Raw genomic sequence first — 22,552 nt, 5'->3', positions numbered from 1 at the left:
TGAATGAATATTGAATCATTCTGTTAACTACACTTTGCCTCCCTCCCGCTAACATCCACAATGCGATAGTCGGAGCAATAATAAACTAACTACTCTTACATTATTTTAATAAACCGCGGACCAGAAGTTTGAATACATGATATTTCTTTCTAATAGAAGTTTATTGGTTTTGTTTTTGTTGTTTGGTAAGTTGGTATCTGTATTGATGAATCTTAAGTAATAACAAAATAAGGCAACTTAAGGCTGGTGTGTAGTTCAGTTCACAGCAGGATGCCTGCCTAGGATGCACAAAGCTCTTTTTGAAACTTCTTTCATCCTGCATAACTATGCATATTTTATTAGGAATTATTAGTCCGTTGGCAGAGTAGACGTCAGGCTACATGTCTAGCAACAGCGTGCTTGTCAAGGGCTCCCAGAAAGGAGAAAACCAATCCTCTGGAAGGCTTTGCATGGAAAGTTCAAGTCAGGACAAAAACAATGCACTTGTTTAGATTTTCTCTTCGACTAGTCAGCAAACAGCTTTGTAACTGTGCTGTTGACTGCATAATTTTCTCATGCTCTGTCTTGTTCTTTAATTTTTCTCTCTCTCTAATTCTCTCAAAACTGTATTTCTTTAGAAAACTGGAAAATTGAATGCATGTATACTCAAACCTTAGAAAACTCCTTCTCTGTAACTACCCAGACAGTGGTTTTAGTGGGTCAAAAGCAAAAACAATCTGAATAGTTTGCATACAAAATCAATAGCCACAGTGGTCTACATGATGACTTTATACCAGTCCCCTGGGTTTGGATCAGGTTCTGTGAACCTCGCTCCATACAGCTTTGGAAAAATCTTCACTTTAGTCCCATTCTTTACAAGGACACGAAGGACAACAGCTCACTGCTCTGAGATGTTCCTCTGCTCCCTGGAATGAATTCACTTAGTTCTCAGCAGTAACCCACCTGAAGACAGCTGTAGCTTTTGAACATGGAAAACGTGGACTGTGGATTTATTATTAGAATTCTGCTCTGACTTACATGTTTTGTTACTGTTGTTGTACATGTTTTAATACTGTTTTCTTGACTGAATGCTGTCAGCCATGAGTTCCAGCCATTTAGGAATACTAAAATATTGTTAATGTTTCTATCTGGATTATAAAAACTGTACAATCAGCTCTGAGTTGTGCTGAACGAAGGCCCATTTTAACCCCTCTCACCTAAACTGTCTCACTGGCCTCCTACCTGGTCTCTTCCTCTTTTTCTAAAGGCAGAGTATCTGAATATGGCTCAGGTTGGCCTCAAACTCACAGTGATCCTCCTGCCTCAGCTTCCCCAGGGCTGAGATTGGAGGTATAACCCAGCACACACAGCTGACTACTCTAAATATCCTACATATCAGCCACAGTGATCCTGTTCAAATAAAAATCCCATCACCCAGCTCTCATGCTCTAAACTCACCTATGGCTCCCCAATGCATTTGGATGGATTCCCAGCCCTTCCTAACCCTCTGCAATCCATACACATGTGCTTCTTTTCCTTCCCAGACCAGAGTCTAAGCACGTGCTCAGCCCTTACCTGTGCATTCTCCCCAAAGCTAGCCAAGTGCCTCATCCCCTTATCAGATCCCTGCTCTAAGAGGCTCAGCTAGAGAACAGCAGTCTGCGCCTCTCCCTGTTCTCTCGTTTTGCTTAATGTTTTCCTAATAGTCTTCATTACTGATGCTGAATATTATCTATTTGCTGCTTGTATCCCTAACAGACTATGAACTATACAATGACCAGAACTTTCTTGCAACTGTGTTGTTGAAGCTTGACTAGACAATACCGGACCAGGAGCAGGCACTAAGTATTTTCAGGCTGAAATTCATCTCAAAAAAGTTACCACAGTGAACACTTTAATGTATATTCTTTAACATTTTCCTCTCTACTTTCTGCACATAAGCAAATTAATTGTGAAAAATACAGCATTTTCAATATGACTGCCAGACTCTGTGTCTGAGAGAGAGAGAGAGAGTGTGTGTGTGTGTGTGTGTGTGTGTGTGTGTGTGTGTCTATCTCCTATTTCTAAACCCTTTATTCCTTTACCAGGAAATAAAAATAGAATCCTTTTTTATCGTTATATGCAATTTTTTCCCATAGTTAATTAAAACTATTCAAACAAAAAGCCTCAAAAACCTCAGAGAACTATTCCCAGATTCCAAAGACGGAATTGGGACTTTGGGAGTTCTCAGTGCAAGTTTGAACCCTTTGTTGCTCATGCATTCCTTGACTGTGATAATTTTTCCATATGTATGCATATTTGTTACAGAATTACATGAATACAGAAAAGCATGCAGAGAAAGACTTAACCAGGTGCGAACAGAGAGGCACAGATTCCATGGAGTTTGAATGGAACTGGCATTGATTTAATTTCAGGAAAGAGTAGGGCTGAAGGGAGACAAGCCAAAACAAACAAAATAAAACTCCTTATAAAGAAAGCATATAAATCACCATGTACATGCACCTCCACAGAACAACAGCAAGCAGATAGCTCTTACCCTTTGGAAGCTTTGTTCTGCTGCTCAACATAGAGCCTGTCTGTCTGGAAGGATTGAATATATTGAATATATTCTAAAGAGACACAGGTGCAACCTTCTTTGGCTATCAGAACATTGAAAGAATGGACACTAAGAAATTAAAGTTTCCCTAGGAATCTCTTGTTAGAGGAGAAAAGCCTCAAGCCCCAGGGGCATCAGAGGAGGAAATATCTGATAGAAGAAATTGTGTCTTGGAGAAAGATTGACAACTTGTCAGATGACCTTGCAGAAGACACGTGGGGACAGGGACACTGGTGGGCAGAGGGCCACACCTTGGCTGGGCTGCTAAGTTGTGTGTGTATTTCTCCTCTTCTGCTTAAACCTTACCCTCATGTTAGGACTCTGAAGATGGATTTGGGGGTTCACAAGGTCTCATGTCCTTCTCCCCAATGTGGACATATTGACTAAATCTCTCTTTTACATGTTTCCCTGATATTTTGGCTCTTTAAATGGTTTATTGAGAACAGTGGTTGGTTCTGATTTCTTGGGTTGTGACCCCCAAGTTCAATAATACATCTGTCATTTCATTTTCCTGTAACTCCATGAATTATATTTTATAAATTCCCCTTTTTTTTAAACAGGTGATAAAATTCAGGCATGGAGAAAGAAGTTAGGCTCCTTGCCGAAGTCACACAGTAAGAAGTGGTCTTCCATATTTAAATCCATACCCCCATGTACTTTGCTGCCACATAGAGAATATGCACAAAACCAAAAATTAAAAGCAGTTCTTGGGCTACCAGGAGGGCTCAGTGTATTGTGGGAATGACTTTTCTGGGAATGCCTCCTGTCTTTCCTGACCTTGTAACCAGTTAATCTTATGTTTGGAGATCACTTAATGACATCATTCAGGCTGCCTTCCTACTTGCCCTAAGTGTGCTCACATTTAGCTTTGGGAAAACCAGGTTAGCAATCTTACCAGGCCTGGGGTTCCTCCTGTGTTGAACTTTTACAGGCCAAGCTAAACACATACTTAAATCTTAAGCTCTGCTCCCTATGCTCCCTCATGACACTTTCTTGCCACTGGCCAGAAATAATGCATGTGAGTTTGTATGTTGGGAAATGTTGCTGAAAGGAGCAAGATTGAAAGCCACAGATTATCCACAACATGGTACAACAGTGTTGGGCTCATGTTGACAACATCTGTGTGTGACTTTGAGTGCTGTTCTGGGTCAGTAAGGGTCAGAAAAGGCATATTCTTCCCTGAAAGGACAAGGTTCCTCGTTTCTTTCCTGTATCCTGTTGGGTGTAGTTTAAACAAATAGAGCATGTCCTTTGTTAGAGGGATAGGTCCAAGAGAAATCAGAAAAAATCAGTTCTGAGAATAGCTCAGGCTCACTCTTGGTTTAAATGACTCTAGGAATTAGACTTTGTTTAGTTTTGTTTGGTTTTGTTTTGTTATTTTTGATACAGGGTTCCCCATAGCCCCAGCTATCCTGCAACTGGCTGTGTGCCCCAGCTGGCCTTGATCTTATGAAGATCTGCCTGCCTCTGCCTCCCACATGCTGGGATTAAAAGCATGTACCAGTAGGCCCTGAAAGTTAGATTTTGTTGCTCAAACACCCCTGTTATGGCATCTACCACTGTGGGTAGAAGGATTTGCTACCAGACTCGTTGGCCTGAGTTTGATCCCTGGATCCTGTATAGTCGAAGGAGGAAACTGATATCCACAGGTTTTATAGATGCACAAACACAACTGTAACCTTAAGGATAGTAAGAGATGATGCTCATGACCTGAGAACACACATTTACACCTCTCCAAACTCTGTGTTTCTGCATAGTAACAGTTTGAGGATGATTGGGAGTAAAAGAACAAAGAAAATCACAAGTCAAGGCAGTTTTCAAGTACATCGGCAAGAACGTTAATCAGGAGATTATAGCAAATTAGAGAAATCTCAGCTATTGGCCTCAGATGTTATCTCACATCATTCTTAGCCTTTGGGTTGGTAGAAACTAGGGTTTTTGCCTAGTTAGCATATTCCAAAATGTTTAGGTCAGTCACAGAGCGGGGAAAAGAATATTTAGGAATCTAGAGATAGCTCAAGAAAAGCTGCAATTGGGCTCTGGGTCCATAATTTTCTAACCTTTCCATAGTCACTAACATTCTCATCAGTTAATCAGACTAGCAGAGGGCTCAGTTGAAGACATATTTTCTTCTAGAAACTTTCTTTCACCTTGTCCTCTGGCCTCCACTCCACCACCACATACACTAAATAAGGAAATGCTTTTTTAAAGTTCTTGAAGACGCAGGTACACAGTGGTGACTAACACGCAGCACTACTTTTAAATTTGACGTCCATCTTAGTTTGTTTCTATTGCTGTAATAAAAACACTGACCAAAACCGACTTGGGAAGAAAGGGTTTATTTGGTTTACAGCACAGCCCATCATCAAGGGAAGCCAAGGCAGGGACTCAGGGCAGGAACCTGGAGGACAGACCATGGAGAACTATGCTTGCTTCTCTGACCTGCACTCAGCTTGCTTACTTATAAAATACAGGATCACCTGCCCAGGGATGGCACTGTCCACAGTGGGCTGTCTTAGGTTCCTGAAAAGACTAGGACCACCTGGGACCACTCTGAGGCGAGAAAAGAAGAAATTTATTGGGATGTATGAGCCATTGGTCTGCTCCCACAGGAGAAAGTGAATGATGGTTTCTCACACATCAGGCTGGATTTTATAGAATGTTTCTTTTGTGGGTAAGGGAAGGTGAGACCACAGCAGGTGCCTTGGTAGGGCAGTTTCAGTTTCCAGTTGGCTGCTGTGATGGAAAATTGCTGTTATGATTAGGGTGCATTGTGAAAACAAAGGTCAGGTGGTTACTGAGAAATAGGATGTTTTAGTTTCTGTTTCCCGGGATGCTGCCCATCAGGTTGTGATCGCCAAGTTGCTGGTCACTAGTAACTTCGTCTTGGGGCCAACATGCACAGCTTTACAGATTGGACCTTCCCACATTACTTGCCCCACAGACATGGCCACAGGCCACTTCAATAAAGGAAATTCCTCAATTGAGGTTCCCTCTACGCAGGTGTGTCAAGCTGACAACTGAAGCTGTCTAGCACAACGTCTTTCTAAAACAGGTGAATCTCTCCCCACAGTTGTAGCCAACTGCATTCCTTTTGAATATTTTAGATTTCACATTTAATATGTGCTAATACCATTCTCCTACTCCTGACTTCTATTCTGAAGAGATTAAGTTTGGTCACGGTATGTCACACCTAAAATGACCTGGCCCAAGAGTTACTAAACACCAGTGATCAAGGACCTTGTTTCAAGGGCTCTTGGTAGAAGAGATTGTTAACTACTTTTGCATAAGCTCTTGAGATGTGATTCAGTTTAATAAAGACCATCTAAAAGGTTTTCTCTTTTTCACTACAATGCGTGAATTAAAAAGCTCCCAGAAAAATCCTGCACTTGTAGGACTGAAGGTCCTACAAGGCTGACCAACTGATCAGCACTTCAATGGCTGTGGAGAGTTTGGAATGTTGCAAATCCAGAGCCTACAAACATTTTATCTAAGGCCACACATTTAGCCATAAACAGCCACTCCTTACCCACCTCCATTTCCAATTTAACATTCTTCTAACAAAATGTATTAAAGTCACAAAAGAAACAGTTCCCATCAATCAAAGGGTTAAGAATGTCATCAGATAGCATCTGAGACCTATAGTAGAATTCCCTGCACAAATCCCTCTATACCTCCCACTTTGCTATGACCTGTCTACGGATGTATACTGACTGTATCCACCAATGTATTTGAAAAGTGTCTTGATTTATGATTTTCTTTGTTCTGTTACTATAAAAACTTCATCAAACTGTTACCACACTGGAACATGGAATTTGAGGTAACCTGAATCTGTGTTCCTGGGCCATAGTCACTCATTATTTGGCTCCAGAATACACTATCTCTTACTCCCTTTGAGATGTGAGTTGTACTTTTATGTCAGGGATATCCTGTTGTAATAGCCCAAGCTCCTCCATTTTGTGTAAGTTTAACTGGTCAAGACTATAAAACCTTATCTGTCAAAAGACCCACCTTTCAGTTTCACTGGTCAATCATCTGGTCACAGGACCACCCTAGGAAGGCAGGTTCACCTTATGTTATTCTAAATAGATGGGTGGAATACCTAGTGCATTAAAGAGATAGCGAGATAGCTAATTTTTCCCGCCTGGAATCCCACCTCCTAGCCCAGAACTTCTGGACCAGCAACAGTCATGGAGTCTTCCCAGCAGAACTTCGAGAGTGCTGACCCTGGCCAGCTAAATAGACTTAGCTCACTGGAACTTCTGGAGTCTGAGTGGTCCTCCCCAGTGGTCCCAAACTTCGTAAAACTGTGATTAGTGCTGGAGGCGTAGCTGATCCTCTAGACCCTAAATCTCATTTGATGATGTGGAACCAAGGTGAAGGGTTAACTGTTCTCTGATACAAGTTAGCAAAGGGCAGCAGCACGAAGTGGAAAGGACTGGCCATCTGAAGGACTTGGACTTGTTAGTGAAAGAGGAAGAGGAAGAAGAGGAGGGGAGAGGGGGAGGAAATGACTATCTTGGGGCTTGAACCTAGGTTTAGATTAGACTGCAGTCAGGGGGGCTGAGTCTGAAACCTTCGCTGAAGAATCTGCCTGCAGCTTGGCTCTCCTGAACGCCTCATCCCCCATCAGCCTTCAGAGCCTGATTTTCCACTGAATTCACCTCAGTAGTCGCGTCTTCCTCCCCCAGGGACGCTGCGGCCTTGCACTGTCAGTCCAGCCTCCAATATCATTCTTTCTACACAGGGTTTTGTGAGCTTGGCCTCAACTTTGTCTTCCAAAGTTCCATCATCACTGAACAAGCAGGTGAAACAGGTATTGTAGACTTAAGGAGAGGAGGAAACCTCCACCCTGTGACCCCTCCCAGGTCTGTCTATAAAGCCAGCTCTCCCCACCCTCAATATGGCAAGTGTGTGTGGCAGCACCTTGGGACAAAAGGCCTCTCTCTGATCATGAACTCCCTGCCTTGAAAGATTCATCCCAATCTTGACATGAATCAAAAATGCATATTGGGCTTCAGAAGAGTGATGCCTGAGGTGATTCTGAGTGATGGCATGGCAGAGGGGCACCATGAAAGGTTCTTTCATTCTTAAATGGATCCAGCCCTCATTTGAATGCCCGGAGGGGAACTCTGATTGACAGAGGTGAGATTGGTTGGGACAGAGGTTAAGGGTGGCCAGGGAGGTTTCAGAATTGTCAATGTAGTCACTGTCACTGAAGAAGCATTCAGCCGAAAGAGGCCACTAAGAGATGGGGAGAAAGGAAGGGAAGCCTTCGGGTCAAGGGCAGTCTGTTCTGAAACCAGGAGAAGAGCCAGCAAGAGAGAAACGACGGATAGACGGCAGCATGGACTAGGAGGAGTGCTAACCAAGAAGGAGGGTTTGCAGGGTAACTGGGGGATGGAGGTACTGACACTAGGTGAGAATCAAGGCTCTTAATTAATCCCTCCCTAAAAAGGGAGGATAATGGGGGCAGAGGGGTAATGGCTATACAAATTGGGCTATTACTGGCTGGAATCAATTATTCTCCATGTAGACGGTAAAGGGCATGATGCTACTATCCAAAAAACAAACAAAGGAAGGAAAAGGTCAAGAAAGGATGTAACTATTGGGTTTATGAGTGGCAGGATTTATGTTCACAGTACAGTCACTCTTCACATCGAACCAAATGGTCTGGCTTTGTTAATGAAGTAATTGTTGTTCCTACAACATCAGGGGATGAAGAGTGGAGTATGTACCATGATGACCGGCCTCATGCGCATGTGGTCTCTCCTGCTATCGTAAATAACATCCTGGCACTCAATTTTATTCCATACTATAGAAGTATTAAAATAACCTTTCAAAAAAATTCCACTTATTATAAGAGAACTGCTGTAGACATAAGATGTTATGTTAAACATCTTACTGTGCAAGGGGCTGGAGAGATGTCTCAGTGGTTAAGAGCTCTGGGTTTGAATCCCAGCACCCACATGGTGGTTAACAGCTGTCCTTAACTCCGGTTCCAGGGTATCATACATCCTCTCTGGCTTCCAGGGGCATTGTACCATATGGGTGCACTGCCATACATGCAGGCAATACACTCATACATATAAAATAAAACTAACAAAATTTGAGAAGTCTTACTATGCAAGGGGATAACACTAGTACTTTATGGAGGGCAGCATCATAAGAAATGGAAATGAAAACTGAGTTCAGACAGGAACAATAACCTTATACTGGTAAAGTGCTTATGACAATATAGGGTACAGGGTCAAAAGACTGATTCTGACGAGGTCATCTGCCAAGGAAGGGGGAGAAAATCATACTGCCACCAGACGGTAGTGTTTTTCTTTTCTGTCATCCAAAAAGAGGAGCTGCCAGATGTCGCAAAATACCAGGGAGAAAACCCCCTCACTGTGATCACCAAGGTTTCGGGGTCCTCTGAGGTGCTGTGGCTCCTCCCCGGGGGAAGTGAACAGCTCTTCACCCCAGAGAGGGCACTGGTGACAAACAAGCCCACTCGAGTCAAGCTTGGTTGGTCAGTGAGTTTACTGGAGTTACTTAGCAAGAGCGGAGATGGCTCAAAGGCACCCACAGCACCAGAAAGCCTACCCGGCACAGGTAAGAAAGCAGAAGATTCATCCCTGGAGTGCCCTCTACACCTTGAGGCAGCTTCACAGGAGGGTCTCTCCTCAGAAATCCTTTCACTGCAGGTTAACCTTGGGGAGGCGCTTTGTAAATCTTACAACTTTCACAAGTTTCCTGAGCCTTGGAATTCTATCAGCTTCTGAAGTCTTAAGAGGCCCTCTTCTCTCTCCAGGGGGGAGGGTTTCAATTTAGAAGAAAGCTAAGCAGTGTTTTCGTTTTGAAGCTCTTAGGGGTGGTTAAAAAGTCAATACTGGTGGCTAGAGATACAGCTCAGTAATTAATGGCCCTGGCGGCTCTTGAAGAGGAACCAGGTTCAGTTCCTAGCACCACATAGCGGCTAACAACTGTCCATAACACCAGTTCCAGAGTTTCTGTCACCCTTATCTGGCCTCCAACAAGCATTGCACACGTGTGGTACACTTACATACATGCAGGCAAGACATATACATAGAACAAAAAATATATAAAACCCTTCAAATCTTTTAAGGTCAGTACTTATGGTCACAAGATTACTAACATGACTTGAAGATTCATGAGAGTTATTAAACCTAAAATATTAATGCAATATTAAAAACAGAATTGGGTATAGTATCTGCAGTAATTCCAACACTTGGCTAGCTGAGACAAGAGGACTGGCTTGAATTAAAGGCTGGCCTGGTCTATATAGTGAGTTCTAGACCAACCTGGACTACAGTGTGAGATGCCATCTTAATAAAACATATCAGAATTAGATTACCTTGGATATTAACTGACAACCGAGGGAAATTTTATTTGGTTTTGGCCTTATCAATATATCTATTGCTCATTTCTCATTAGTAGCAAACTACTCAATATTTTATTCACAGAATTAACAACCAGAGAGCTGCAATAGCCCTGCTAGCATTTTGACAGTAGAGTGTAGGCTTAAAAGAGGTGGCCATGAGTAGGAAGTTTGTTTATCCAAGGTTTTCTTCGTTCTTTATCTGCAGGACATTAACTTCATTACCTCGGTTATTAGCTGCTGGATTAAGCCACAACTTTACTCAACGCCCCCGGCTGCTATATCCTGTCTACCGCACAACTACCTTGTGAGCTTTTCCAAACTTTAGACATGCATACCAGAAAGTAAGCACTAGGTCTAAGACTTCCAGTTCCGAGGGCTACTATTCACTACCGGCTAACAAAACAATGGGAATTAGCGTAAGAAATATTTACTAGGGAAAGTCTGAGAAAACATGAACCAGGCCTGTGGTGGTTTGAGTGAGAATGTCCCCCAAAGGCTCCAAGTACTTGAACACTTGGTCAGCTGGTGGGTCTGTTTGTGAAGCTTCAAGATGTAAGGCCTTGCTTTGAGGGCTCACAGCCACATCCCAACTCCAGAGTCTGACTCTCACTGCTTCCTGTGCCTGTGTGCAGATGAGAACGCCCAGCTCTCTGGTCCAGCTGTCTCCTGCCATGTCTTCTACTCCATGTTGGACTCTTATCTCTCTTGAACTCTAAGTCAAATAAATTCTTTCTTCTATAAGTTGCTTGGTCATGGTGTTTTACCACAGCAACAGAAAACTAACTAATACAACACCTTTATCCCTGTGCAATGAAACCCTTGTCACAAGGAAACCACTTATATACACTATAAGACACAAAGACAACTGGAAAACCAACTCGTCAGTTGCCAACCATGATTGTGTATTTGTCTTTGATGGATTTTTCAGAAGGTAAACATGGAGATGAGGATTTGATTGGTGCAAGTTTACAGGACACACAGTTGAAAAATAACACCCGAGCAGGAGGACGAGGAAGAGGTAACTGCAGTGCAGATGAGCCAGAGGCCTCTTTCAATCCTCCTTGCAGTCCAAAGCCTCAGACACCTCTGCACAGATGCTCTGAGTCAAGGGACCATGAGTGGCTGTCAGGAACAGCCAGTGGATGCAGTTATCAGAACTGGCTCGGGATGGAGCCAGTTATCAGAACTGGCTCGGGATTTAGACCTGCTCTAATTGCATCCTGAACCCGTTCCTCAGTTTCCCTCACCTCTGACCTCAAAAGATGAACCTTTATATCTTTCAGATTCCCCAGGGCTTTCACTTTGCTTTACATCGAGTAATGTCCTTGCCTGTGCTGTCCCAACGCACTGACACAGCACCAGGAACGATCATCTAATGCCAGAAGTCCACGTCTCTGGACATCCTAGTACCTGGGTATGTGCACCTGGGTATGTGCATGCCTGTGTGTTCCTCCCACTGGGTCCTTGCAGTTCATCACTGGTGAAGGCTTTTCAGATGCCTACCAGGGTCTACTGGGCGTGACCAGGCCTTACTGTTAGCAGGCTCAGATCCTGGCCCCAACACTGCATTCTACAGCCTAGGACCACTTCCGGCACTAAGTGTGTTAAGCTGGTTTCTTCAGAAATAAATTCCAAGATGGATATTGGTATTTAGACAGTTTGATGGGGACTACTACTATGAAAAGTACCCATAAAAGAGAGAGAGAGAGAAAGAGGCAAAAAAAGAAGTGATTCAGAGGGAAGAAGTTCCAAGCTGGGCACGTACTACAGGGATACCTCTGGTAGAGCAATTGGACCAAAAGTGAATCCCTCTAAGGAGTGTGCTATTAAGCAAAATGCTTCCCTTTGCTGAAGCAATCCTTGACGTGGGAGACATGTGTCAGTCAGCACACGTTGTTCTTTAGTTTCTGGGAAAATGAGCATGTTATACCTGCAGGATACATCAAGGAAGAGCGGCCAGTACATCCAGAGAAGCCCAGTCTCTTAAACTGTGCCATCATGTGACTGACGTGTGGGGTCTTGACATTTGGCACTACTAAAAGTTTCTGAATGTGTAATAACCAGCAGTTACACAAAATCAAATACACCATGAATACAAGGTGTTTATACCAGTGCTTGCCTGAATTACACCACGTGACTTTACTGCAGCCGTGGTCTGAACACATGGCATGTACACTCTGCACTGCAGACCATCATGCCATGCAACACCCATGAAAGCACCTGAAACATCTTGGCTCAGACTCCAGGTTATTGTATGTTATGAAGTGCAGGGTTTTTACTGTACATACAACGTTTCTGCTCTTATAGAAACGCAGACTCCAGGTTATTGTATGTTATGAAGTGCAGGGTTTTTACTGTACATACGTTTCTGCTCTTATAGAAACATAATGGCTTAATTGCGGGAAATACTTTGTACACTTTCCTATCACTTTTCCTCAGCAGATAAGTTTCAGATTAGTTTATCTTTGGAATGCATTGTGCTAGGATATTTGATTTTAAAAATTGCTGTTTGAGTTCCATTTTTTGAGAGTCATTAAATATTTTTGCCTAAAGAAAAAGGACTGGAAAAAAGTTCCAACAATTTCTGAAATGGACCTAAAGATATTTTGGCCATTTTGTGCTGTGTATTTATGACAAATGGCATTCTCAACATTGGTGATTATAATATTATCAACTTGTCAACTCTGTAAACACTGAAGATTCTCTGCATCTTTCAAGCTAATGTTTTTTTTATCTCATTAGTATGGTAGTTTCCTTTAATCTTTAATAACTGGTAAAATTGTATGCCAAGGAATTGTTTTAAAACAAATTTCCTTATCACTTGTTATCAGTAAATGTTTGATTTGTATGCCCATCGTATATCTTACAGATCACGGCCAATGCAATAGTCAGCTTCAATTGTCAATGTGACCCACCTGGAAAGAGGTAACCTCAGTTGAGGAATTTCCTCATTGGACTGGCCTGTGGCATGTCTGTGCGGCATTTTTTTGACTGCTGATTGCTGTAGGAGGGCTCAGCCCACTGTAAGCAGTGTGCCGCCCCAATACATGGGCCTGGGCTGTACAAGAGTAAATGTTTGATTTGTATGCCCATCGTATATCTTACAGATCACGGCCAATGCAATAGTCAGCTTCAATTGTCAATGTGACCCACCTGGAAAGAGGTAACCTCAGTTGAGGAATTTCCTCATTGGACTGGCCTGTGGCATGTCTTTGCGGCATTTTTTTGACTGCTGATTGCTGTAGGAGGGTTCAGCCCACTGTAAGCAGTGTGCCGCCCCAATACGTGGGCCTGGGCTGTACAAGGAAGGCATCTGAGCAAGCCGTCAAGCTGCATTCTTTGGTCTCTGCTTCAGTTCGGGCCTTGGGTTCCTGCCCCGATTTCCCTCCATGACGCTCTGTAACCTGTGAGCCAAGTAAACCCTTTCCTCCCCACGTTGCTTTTGGTCAGTGTTTTATCACAGCGACAAAGAAGAAAACTAAGACAGCTATGTACAGATTTCTAGGCTGAAAAGTGGTTTTGAGTGGAAAACCTCTGAGCAGTTATGCACTGTGGCATCAATGCAACTGGTGAAATCCTGCAATAGAGAAAACCGGGTCACCTGCTCCAACTGTGTCTAAGGGCATTCCTGTGGCACAACAGAGTTTTCACATCCTAACTGCATACAAGATGTCCACCTGTGAGTCAGGACAAGCTGTGGAAAGTCTACATTCGTATGTATGTATGTATGTATGTATGTATGTTTTTATGTGTATGAGTTTGACTGCATTATGTAAGTGTACCACCATGGGTGTGGTGTCTATGGAGGTCAGAAGAGGACATCAGATTCCCTGGAGCTGGAGTTACAGCCTGTTGTTAGCTGCCATGTGGGTGCTGGGAACCAAATCCAGGCCCTCTGCAAGAATAGCCAGTGCTCTTAACCACTGAGACATCCCTCCAGTTCCAAATGGGCTATATTCTTATAAAGCAAAGATTGTCCATAACAATTAAGATTCAAATGGCTGACATCAACCTCCAAATATGGTTCTAGCACACCTCCGTGCACTCTGAGTGACTCCCTGATGGATTCTAGTCTTCCTTAATATCTGGTCCCCTCTGATGTGAGAGGTTATGAAATCCCTTAGCAAGCCAAGTGCTCCACATGCTGAGATGCAGATTAGGAAAAGTTCTGCATGAAAATCACAGTGAAACAGTCTAACATATGGCCCGGGTGTCAAATTCAAAAGGAAATCAGCAGGAAGACATGTGCCTATTTGGAGGCAATTGGCCAGGAAACTTGTGAAAAGAAAATTCTGGAAGAATTTCAAGGCAAGACTAAAACTCAGTGCTGCACAGATGATCCAGAGTTTTGATTTGCAAAAAAAAAAAAAAAAAAAAAATCACTCTTCCTCATCTACCCTCTTCCCCTTCCTTTGAAGCCCATGGAAGCTTCATACATCGATTCTTTAAGTTTAAATTTTGAAGTTTGGAATAAGTACTTCAAAATGAAAGGGGAAGGAGAATCAAACTCTCATCTCTTGAGCACATGCCTGTTTTATTATGAAAGAACCAGCAACAGATGACGTAGAAGTGGATCAGCCACTTAGATTTAATGCAGATGTTTTCAATCATACCAAGGCATGTAACTCGCATAGGGCCTACTATGTGACTTTCCCTGGGGAGACCTAAACTCTACTATCCCACGTCGGGCACCAAGGACAGATCAGAGGAACTGTTCCTTCTAAGCCTAACTTGGTGATCCAGACTTTGTTGGAGTTACTTACAAGAGCTCGGGTGAAGGCAACTTCATTGTTGAAAGACCTACCTCACCACGGATGACTCGGCAAAGCTCCCTGCAGAACTTACAGACAGCTCCACTGAAGATTCTTTGCCTCTCTCCAGCAAGATTTTCCTGCTCTTAAAACTTCTGAATATTGCAAGTTTCTGAGCTTCCTGAACCTGGAAAGTTGAAGTTTGGAAGAAGAACTCCAAAATGAAAGGGATGGAGACTCAAACGCTCATCTCTTGAACATGTCCCTATTTGCAACATAAAAGGGCCCAAAGCAGTTGACACAGAACTGGAGAAAAACCAGAGTATCGGTCTTACAAGCCTTTCTCCTTCCTCCAAGAGAGAACTTGTAGGAAATGTCTATACCACATGACCATTCTTTGCATGAAGATAAACAAATACTTACAAAGCAAACTCTTTCAAGCTTCATGAGAAGGCTCTTAGATTTTCCTTCGTGGCAAACAAGGTTAGTTCTCTGTCAGCGTTCTGTTACTATAACAAATACCTAAGACAGATCAACTGATACAGGAATATTTATTTGAGCTGCTAGCTTTAGAGGTTTCTGTCCAAGTCCACCTGGTTGCGTTCCTTGGATATGTAGTGACACATCATGGTGAGAGCACAAGGCAGGCTGGGAACAAAGAAGAAAGTTCTCACATTCCCTTCTAGTAAACCCCCGGTAACCAGAAGTCACCCCACTAGGCCCACCTTTTAAAAAGCCCATCATTCCAATAGTGTTAAGCTAGGAACCAAACTTTTAACACAGGGGCCTTTGAGGAAAAGTCTAGATCCAAACTACAGCACAGCACTCCTATTCACCATAAAATAAAGGAAGCCACTGTCTTCTTAATCATGAATTCTCTGCAGTTCCTAGTCCCTTACATGAATGTGTGTGTGTGTCTGTCTGTCTGTCTGTCTCTGTGTGTCTGTCTCTGTGTGTCTGTCTCTCTCTGTGTGTCTGTCTGTCTCTCTGTGTCTGTCTCTCTCTCTCTCTGTGTTTGTCTCTCTCTGTGTCTGTCTATGTCTGTCTGTCTGTATCTCTCTCTCAGTGTGTGTGTGTGTGTGTGTGTGTGTGTGTGTGTGTGTCTGTGTCTGTGTCTGTGTCTGTGTGTCTAATATTTATTTGAGCTGCTAGCTTTAGAGGTTTCTGTCCAAGTCCACCTGGTTGCGTTCCTTGGATATGTAGTGACACATCATGGTGAGAGCACAAGGCAGGCTGGGAACAAAGAAGAAAGTTCTCACATTCCCTTCTAGTAAACCCCCGGTAACCAGAAGTCACCCCACTAGGCCCACCTTTTAAAAAGCCCATCATTCCAATAGTGTTAAGCTAGGAACCAAACTTTTAACACAGGGGCCTTTGAGGAAAAGTCCAGATCCAAACTACAGCACAGCACTCCTATTCACCATAAAATAAAGGAAGCCACTGTCTTCTTAATCATGAATTCTCTGCAGTTCCTAGTCCCTTACATGAATGTGTGTGTGTGTCTGTCTGTCTGTCTGTCTCTGTGTGTCTGTCTGTCTGTCTCTGTGTGTCTGTCTCTCTCTGTGTGTCTGTCTGTCTCTCTCTCTGTGTCTGTCTCTCTCTCTCTGTGTTTGTCTGTCTCTCTCTGTGTCTGTCTATGTCTGTCTGTCTGTATCTCTCTCTGAGTGTGTGTGTGTGTGTGTGTGTGTGTGTGTGTCTGTGTCTGTCTGTGTGTCTGTCTCTCTCTCTGTGTCTGTCTGTCTCTCTGTGTCTGTCTGTGTCTGTCTGTCTGTCTCTATCTCTCTCTGAGTGTGTGTGTGTGTGTGTGTGTGTGTGTGTGATCCTTCTGTCCTGGCTTCCTAGTATAACCAACCTGTCAGAAATAATGACATTCTTAAAAGCTAGTCACTCATGCCTCTCAATCTATCAGATTATTGAAACAATGGACCCCGAGAAATGAGCAATCCACCAGAAATCTCATGCTGGGAGAAGGAATCGGCACCAGGGAGAGGGGCACCTTGTCCTCTGCACGTCTAACGACTTGTCCAACCACGTTGCAGAAGGAGACTGAAACCCAGACAATGATGGGTCAGGGTGGTGGGCTCACACCTTGGTCAGGACTGCCTAGATGTGCATATCCTTGACCCGCTATTTAAATCTTAATCTCACTTCAGGAGTCCAAAGATGGACTTCAGGGGGGTCACTGGCCACATTGAATAAACCTCCTTTTTCTGTTTTTAACTATCAATTTGACAGTTTAATTGGCTTCTTGAGGATGAGATGCTAAACTTGACTTCTTGGGTACAGACTATGACCCCACGTTTGGTAACACTAACACAAAACTCCTGAAACTACTGGGGTCTGCAAAGTGCTAGTTGAGTCTTTTGAATGCTACTGCTCTGACCTTTGGGGGTTCCTTGTGAGGTAGCTCACCAAAGCCTGATGAGAGCCAGCATTAGGTCTCATCTAGCCAGTCTGTACATGTTGTCAGTCCAAGGCTTTGGGGGTTCCTTGTGAGGTAGCTCACCAAAGCCTGATGAGAGCCAGCATTAGGTCTCATCTAGCCAGTCTGTACATGTTGTCAGTCCAAGGCTTTGGGGGTTCCTTGTGAGGTAGCTCACCAAAGCCTGATGAGAGCCAGCATTAGGTCTCATCTAGCCAGTCTGTACATGTTGTCAGTCCAAGGCTTTGGGGGTTCCTTGTGAGGTAGCTCACCAAAGCCTGATGAGAGCCAGCATTAGGTCTCATCTAGCCAGTCTGTACATGTTGTCAGTCCAAGGCTTTGGGGGTTCCTTGTGAGGTAGCTCACCAAAGCCTGATGAGAGCAAGCATTAGGTCTCATCTAGCAAGTCTGTACATGTTGTCAGTCTAAGGCTTTGGGGGATCCATGTGAGGTAGCTCACCAAAGCCTGATGAGAGCAAGCATTAGGTCTCATCTAGCAAGTCTGTACATGTTGTCAGTCTAAGGCTTTGGGGGATCCATGTGAGGTAGCTCACCAAAGCCTGATGAGAGCAAGCATTAGGTCTCATCTAGCCAGTCTGTACATGTTGTCAGTCCAAGGCTTTGGGGGATCCATGTGAGGTAGCTCACCAAAGCCTGATGAGAGCCAGCATTAGGTCTCATCTAGCCAGTCTGTACATGTTGTCAGTCCAAGGCTTGCTCTTCACCCCTTCTCCTCTTGCTATTGCTTAAGTGAAAGTCATGTTTTAGATACCTAATGCTGCAGAAATTTCAGGAACGATATCTGTGACCTCCATCTCATGTGTGCCCCATGTATGCCCTGTGCATGCCCCCTGTGTACCTTACCTGTGCTTCTGCATCTCTGGAACACCCAGCATAGCTTGCAGGCAGTTCCGCTGAAGAGTCTCCTCTCACCAGTGTTTTTATCAGGGTTTTAAAACTTAATGGATCTTGTAACTTTCTGAACTTCCTGAACCTGGTAAATTTCCTTAGCTTCTAGAGTCTTAAAAGCCCTCCTTCTCCCTCCAAGAGGGAATGTTTTATCCTGGAGAGTGTCAGTCAGAGGGCAACTAATGGAGAGCTGACTTGCTTTTTCTTCAAGTTACAAATTGATCTGGATCTGTTCAGTGCTCACCAGAGCTAGAAAAGGCTGCAGTGGGGCAGAGGAAGCTCTCTGGCAGGAGCCCATCCTAAGACCAGGTCACATTTTCTAACATGGCATTAGCCACAGCAATTCACATTCAGGCACATACATACAGACAGAAGCACGCCTGCACACTCACATGCATACACATACAGGGACAGGCATGCACACACAGAGACGCACATAGGCATTCATGCACACATGCACTCATGCACACACATACAGGCACACATGAAAATATACATATATACAGACATACATGTACACATTTAGAGACGCTCACATACACACACATATAGACATGCATATAGATGCATACACATACTAATGAACGTATGTACAGATACACACATGCACAGATATGCACCTACACATATGTACATGCATACAGACACTCATGCACACACACACACACACATTTGTACATACACCCACCGTTGCATAATCCATTGTGCCTGTCTAGTGGGTCTTCTCCCTTTGGACATGGGCTCCCATCAGACTCCCCCCATGTGGGCCTGGACTCCTGACCAGACTGAACACTCTTCAGCTTCTCCAACGCTCTCTCTGCCTTGGGACCATCACTTATACTTTTCTTCTCTTATAATCATTATTTTCCTCTGATCAGCCTGTATTTTCTAGTTAATTTTTGGGCAAGTTTGTGAAGAAGTGGCCTCCCTGTGACGTCTTCATGCCTATGTGTTGTATTCTGTCCCTTCTGCATACTTTAGCATTTGCAGGGATCTGGAGTTGCTCTACCTCTTACATCTCCTGCCATTGTGCGTCTCTTCAAGCCACAAAGAGAAATTGTGACTGAAAAACCAGTTATGTGACCTTGTCAACCTGTCCTCCCACCTGCCCCCTCTGTACCCTCTGCCAGGTGTACAGCCTGCGCATAGCAGGATGGTGAGTCCTGTTCGTTTCTGTATCTCCGGTGAATACTGGACAACCCATGTACTTAGTGTCAATAAGCAAATATTTTATAAGCGAAAAATCTCATTGAACTAGAGCACACTGGGGGTTTTTAAGTCTTCAATAGGCCTTAAAGGTGTTCTCTGACCTTCAGATTATCCTGAGGACAATTAGTATCCTTAATTCTAGAGATTCCAAGTGATTTAGAGAAATTTCCCAATGTCATTGAATCAGTTGCTGCATTGTTCTTGTTTCCTCTGTCTATAGTAAGTGGAAAGACTGTGCTGGGTAGTCAACCTGACACACCTGGGAGGAGGGAGCCTCAATCAGGGAATTGCCTCCATTGGACTGGCCTGTAGCCATGACTGTGGGGCATCTTCTTGATTGCTGAGTGATGTGGGAGGGCCCATTTCACTGTGGGTAGTGCCACCCCTGGGCAGGTGGGCCTGTATTGTATACGAAAGCAGATTGACCACACTCCAGGGAAGCAAGCTGGTAAGCAGCATTCCTCCCTGACCTGAGTTCCTACCTTGGACTCCCTGATGAATTGTGACCCGGGAGATGTGAGACAACATAAATCCTTTCCTCGCAAGTTGGTAGTGGTCAGAGTGTTTTGTCACAACAACAGAGAAACAAACTAGAACAAAGACCATGCTTTCCTAGAACTTGCAGTTTAATAATCTACTTTATAAAGATCAGTCATTAAACCTACGCTACTTTAAGAATAAGCAATACTGCTCTACAAGTTGAATGAGGAGCAATATCTGAATTACATCTGATTCTCCTATGAAATTACACAAAGAGGAAGAGGGAGACATTTAGAGCCCAGAGGAAAACAACCACAGAACCAGATACATGGAAAAATTCCCTGCACTTTGTACCCTGTGGTATTAGTCTTTGTACTAAGGGAGAAATAAAGTATTTCTGAAACAAAAATTAATGAAACTTGTTTCCAGGAAGCCTACCCTATAAAATATACTAAAAGAAGTTCATTAAGTAAAGGGATGTAATGTAGTTTAGAAAGTGCAGTCTCCCATAAAGAAGAGGAACCCTCAGAGAAGGAACATGTGAGGGTAAAATTACTTTTATTTTTCTTGTTTGTGATTGAGCTGCCAGACAATACTTTGTTCAAAATAATAATAGCAACATAATATCTGATTGTCTATGTGTATGTGTATATACTGAGTATACAGATAAAATGGGATTCTATGAAACGGTCACTTAAAACAACAAAATGCAGAGAGAAGAATAGAAATCAAAAAACAGGGAGAAAGGAAAAAACAAAGGCGACAATTAGAAACCAGGAATGTGGTAGATGCTCATCAGAAAAATCAATTCAGAGCAGATTGTCAGAATGAGTCAACACACACACCACGTCAATCCACTTGAGACACTGAGATTAGATCAAAGGATGAAGAAAATATGGAATGCTACCAATAGCCAGTCACTACAATTACTTCACACAGAGCAAAGTTTAAAATGAGGAACATTATCAGGAGTTAAGGATACTGTGCAATGATAAAGGCTTCTGTTGTTGAAGACCATGTTGAAAGCCTCTACCACTCATGTACGTAATGAGGGACACCGAGCTACAGACCATAAAGAGAAGTAGATGATCTATCACAGTTAGAGACTTTCCCACAACCTCTGACAGAAATGGACAGGTCCAGCCCTCCCTCTTCTTGACCCCTGGCCCTTTTCTCCCTGTTTGTTCCTTCAGCCACTGTCACTGCTGATAGCCCAGTTGCTCACAGGCACTCAGGGACCTGAGGTGGAAGTTGGCTTTTACATTCCTGCAGCACCAAGAGCTGTAGTACTTCAATGAGAAACGGTTTCTCCCACAGTCAAATCACTGCCCCCCACAACAGGTTCACCAGCCTGGACACAGGAGGGAAAGGCACTCTCTGCTGGGAAGATTTCCTGAGAACTAAGAACTTCCCATCAACGCCTTGAAGGATTGGATAGTAATACCTTCTTTACATAGGGAAGGACCACAGGGAAACTTTAGGACTCACGACAATTTGAACTCATTCCAGATACATTGAGAATGAAGAAAAGAGTTGAAGATAGGAACTGACCAGAACCACTCGGCATTGAAGCAACATCTGTGCATTGCTTTTCAAACCGTATGATGTGCGTGAAGATGACAGACTCTCCCAAGAGAAGCCACAGTAGGTGACACACAGGATGGGTTTTCTGAATAGCTCAATGGGTAGCTGGCTGCATCAAGGGCAGGGCCACCTGGGAGGCAGAATGCAGTGGAGACAGTGCCATTTCTTTCCTAGAATTCATTAAAATTTTGGAGACGGTAGATGTGGCACTGGTGAAGAACTAAACACACAAATACCAAGCTGTTCCTTATTTTTTAGTATTGAAGAATTGGAACCAAAGTCCGCCTCTCCTCATCCCACACCCCCAACTACCTCCTTTCTCCCAGAGGACTACCGCAGTCACATGACTACCCCAAATCTGATCTAGCCACACAAACCTGTCCTTGGTTAGACCAAGGTGTTGCAGCATGGTAGGTACCCCAGGCTATTTCTGTTCAGTTCTGATGCTGAGTAACACACACTCTGTCTTTGCCTCCCTGCTTACTATTGAGCACCAGCATTCATTTGCTCTAGTTGGCACACCAGATAGGCTGTTAAGTCTATTCTGACTTGGCAGGACAATCCAATGGTCTGGTACTTGGAGGAAAAAAAAGTGTAACTTCCTTTCATCAGACTCTGGGATGTTGCCTTTCCAAAAACTTCTTAGTAACCAACTCTTCTCTGGGATGAATGTGTCAAATGTGAATGGGGTATTCTTCTTGAAGAATCAATCTGACTTTATTATCAAATGATATCATGAAGGAATTGAATAAAAGGGAGAAATACCCGATATTACTCTGTTCAAGAGGTTCTTCAGTTGTTCCTTGATTTACATGAAGTTCCTAAAATTATGATCCACATTGGCTGTATTGCTAACTCTTTTAATCCGTAACTATGCCTTCTGGTACCACTAAAATTATAGCCTTTGGCTCATCAATAAATATCTATCTTATTTGAATAAAGCAAAAAGAAAGTCAGATTTATAACAACAACAAAGGGAATAGACAAGGCCAGCAGGTGGAAAGTCAAAACACAGCTAGCGTAACTGAGCCACCATTCAACTAGCTATAATCAACAGTCCTGAGCTTCTTCATCCATTAACAACAGAAGGTGCTTTCTTTTCAGGCAGTCCGAGAACTTTCACCAAGATAAACAACATTCTAGGCCACAAAACACAGTCCTACAAATCTGAAGGAATGGAAATCACAGTAGTTTGCGCTAAGGCTACAGAGGAAATTAACTAGAAAACAACG

Source organism: Nannospalax galili, unplaced genomic scaffold (genome assembly GCF_000622305.1).
Source record: "Nannospalax galili isolate Female #2095 unplaced genomic scaffold, S.galili_v1.0 scaffold503, whole genome shotgun sequence".
NCBI classification, from domain to species: domain Eukaryota; kingdom Metazoa; phylum Chordata; class Mammalia; order Rodentia; family Spalacidae; genus Nannospalax; species Nannospalax galili.
The sequence above is the reverse complement of the archived record's forward strand: the minus strand, read 5'-3'. Positions refer to the sequence as shown.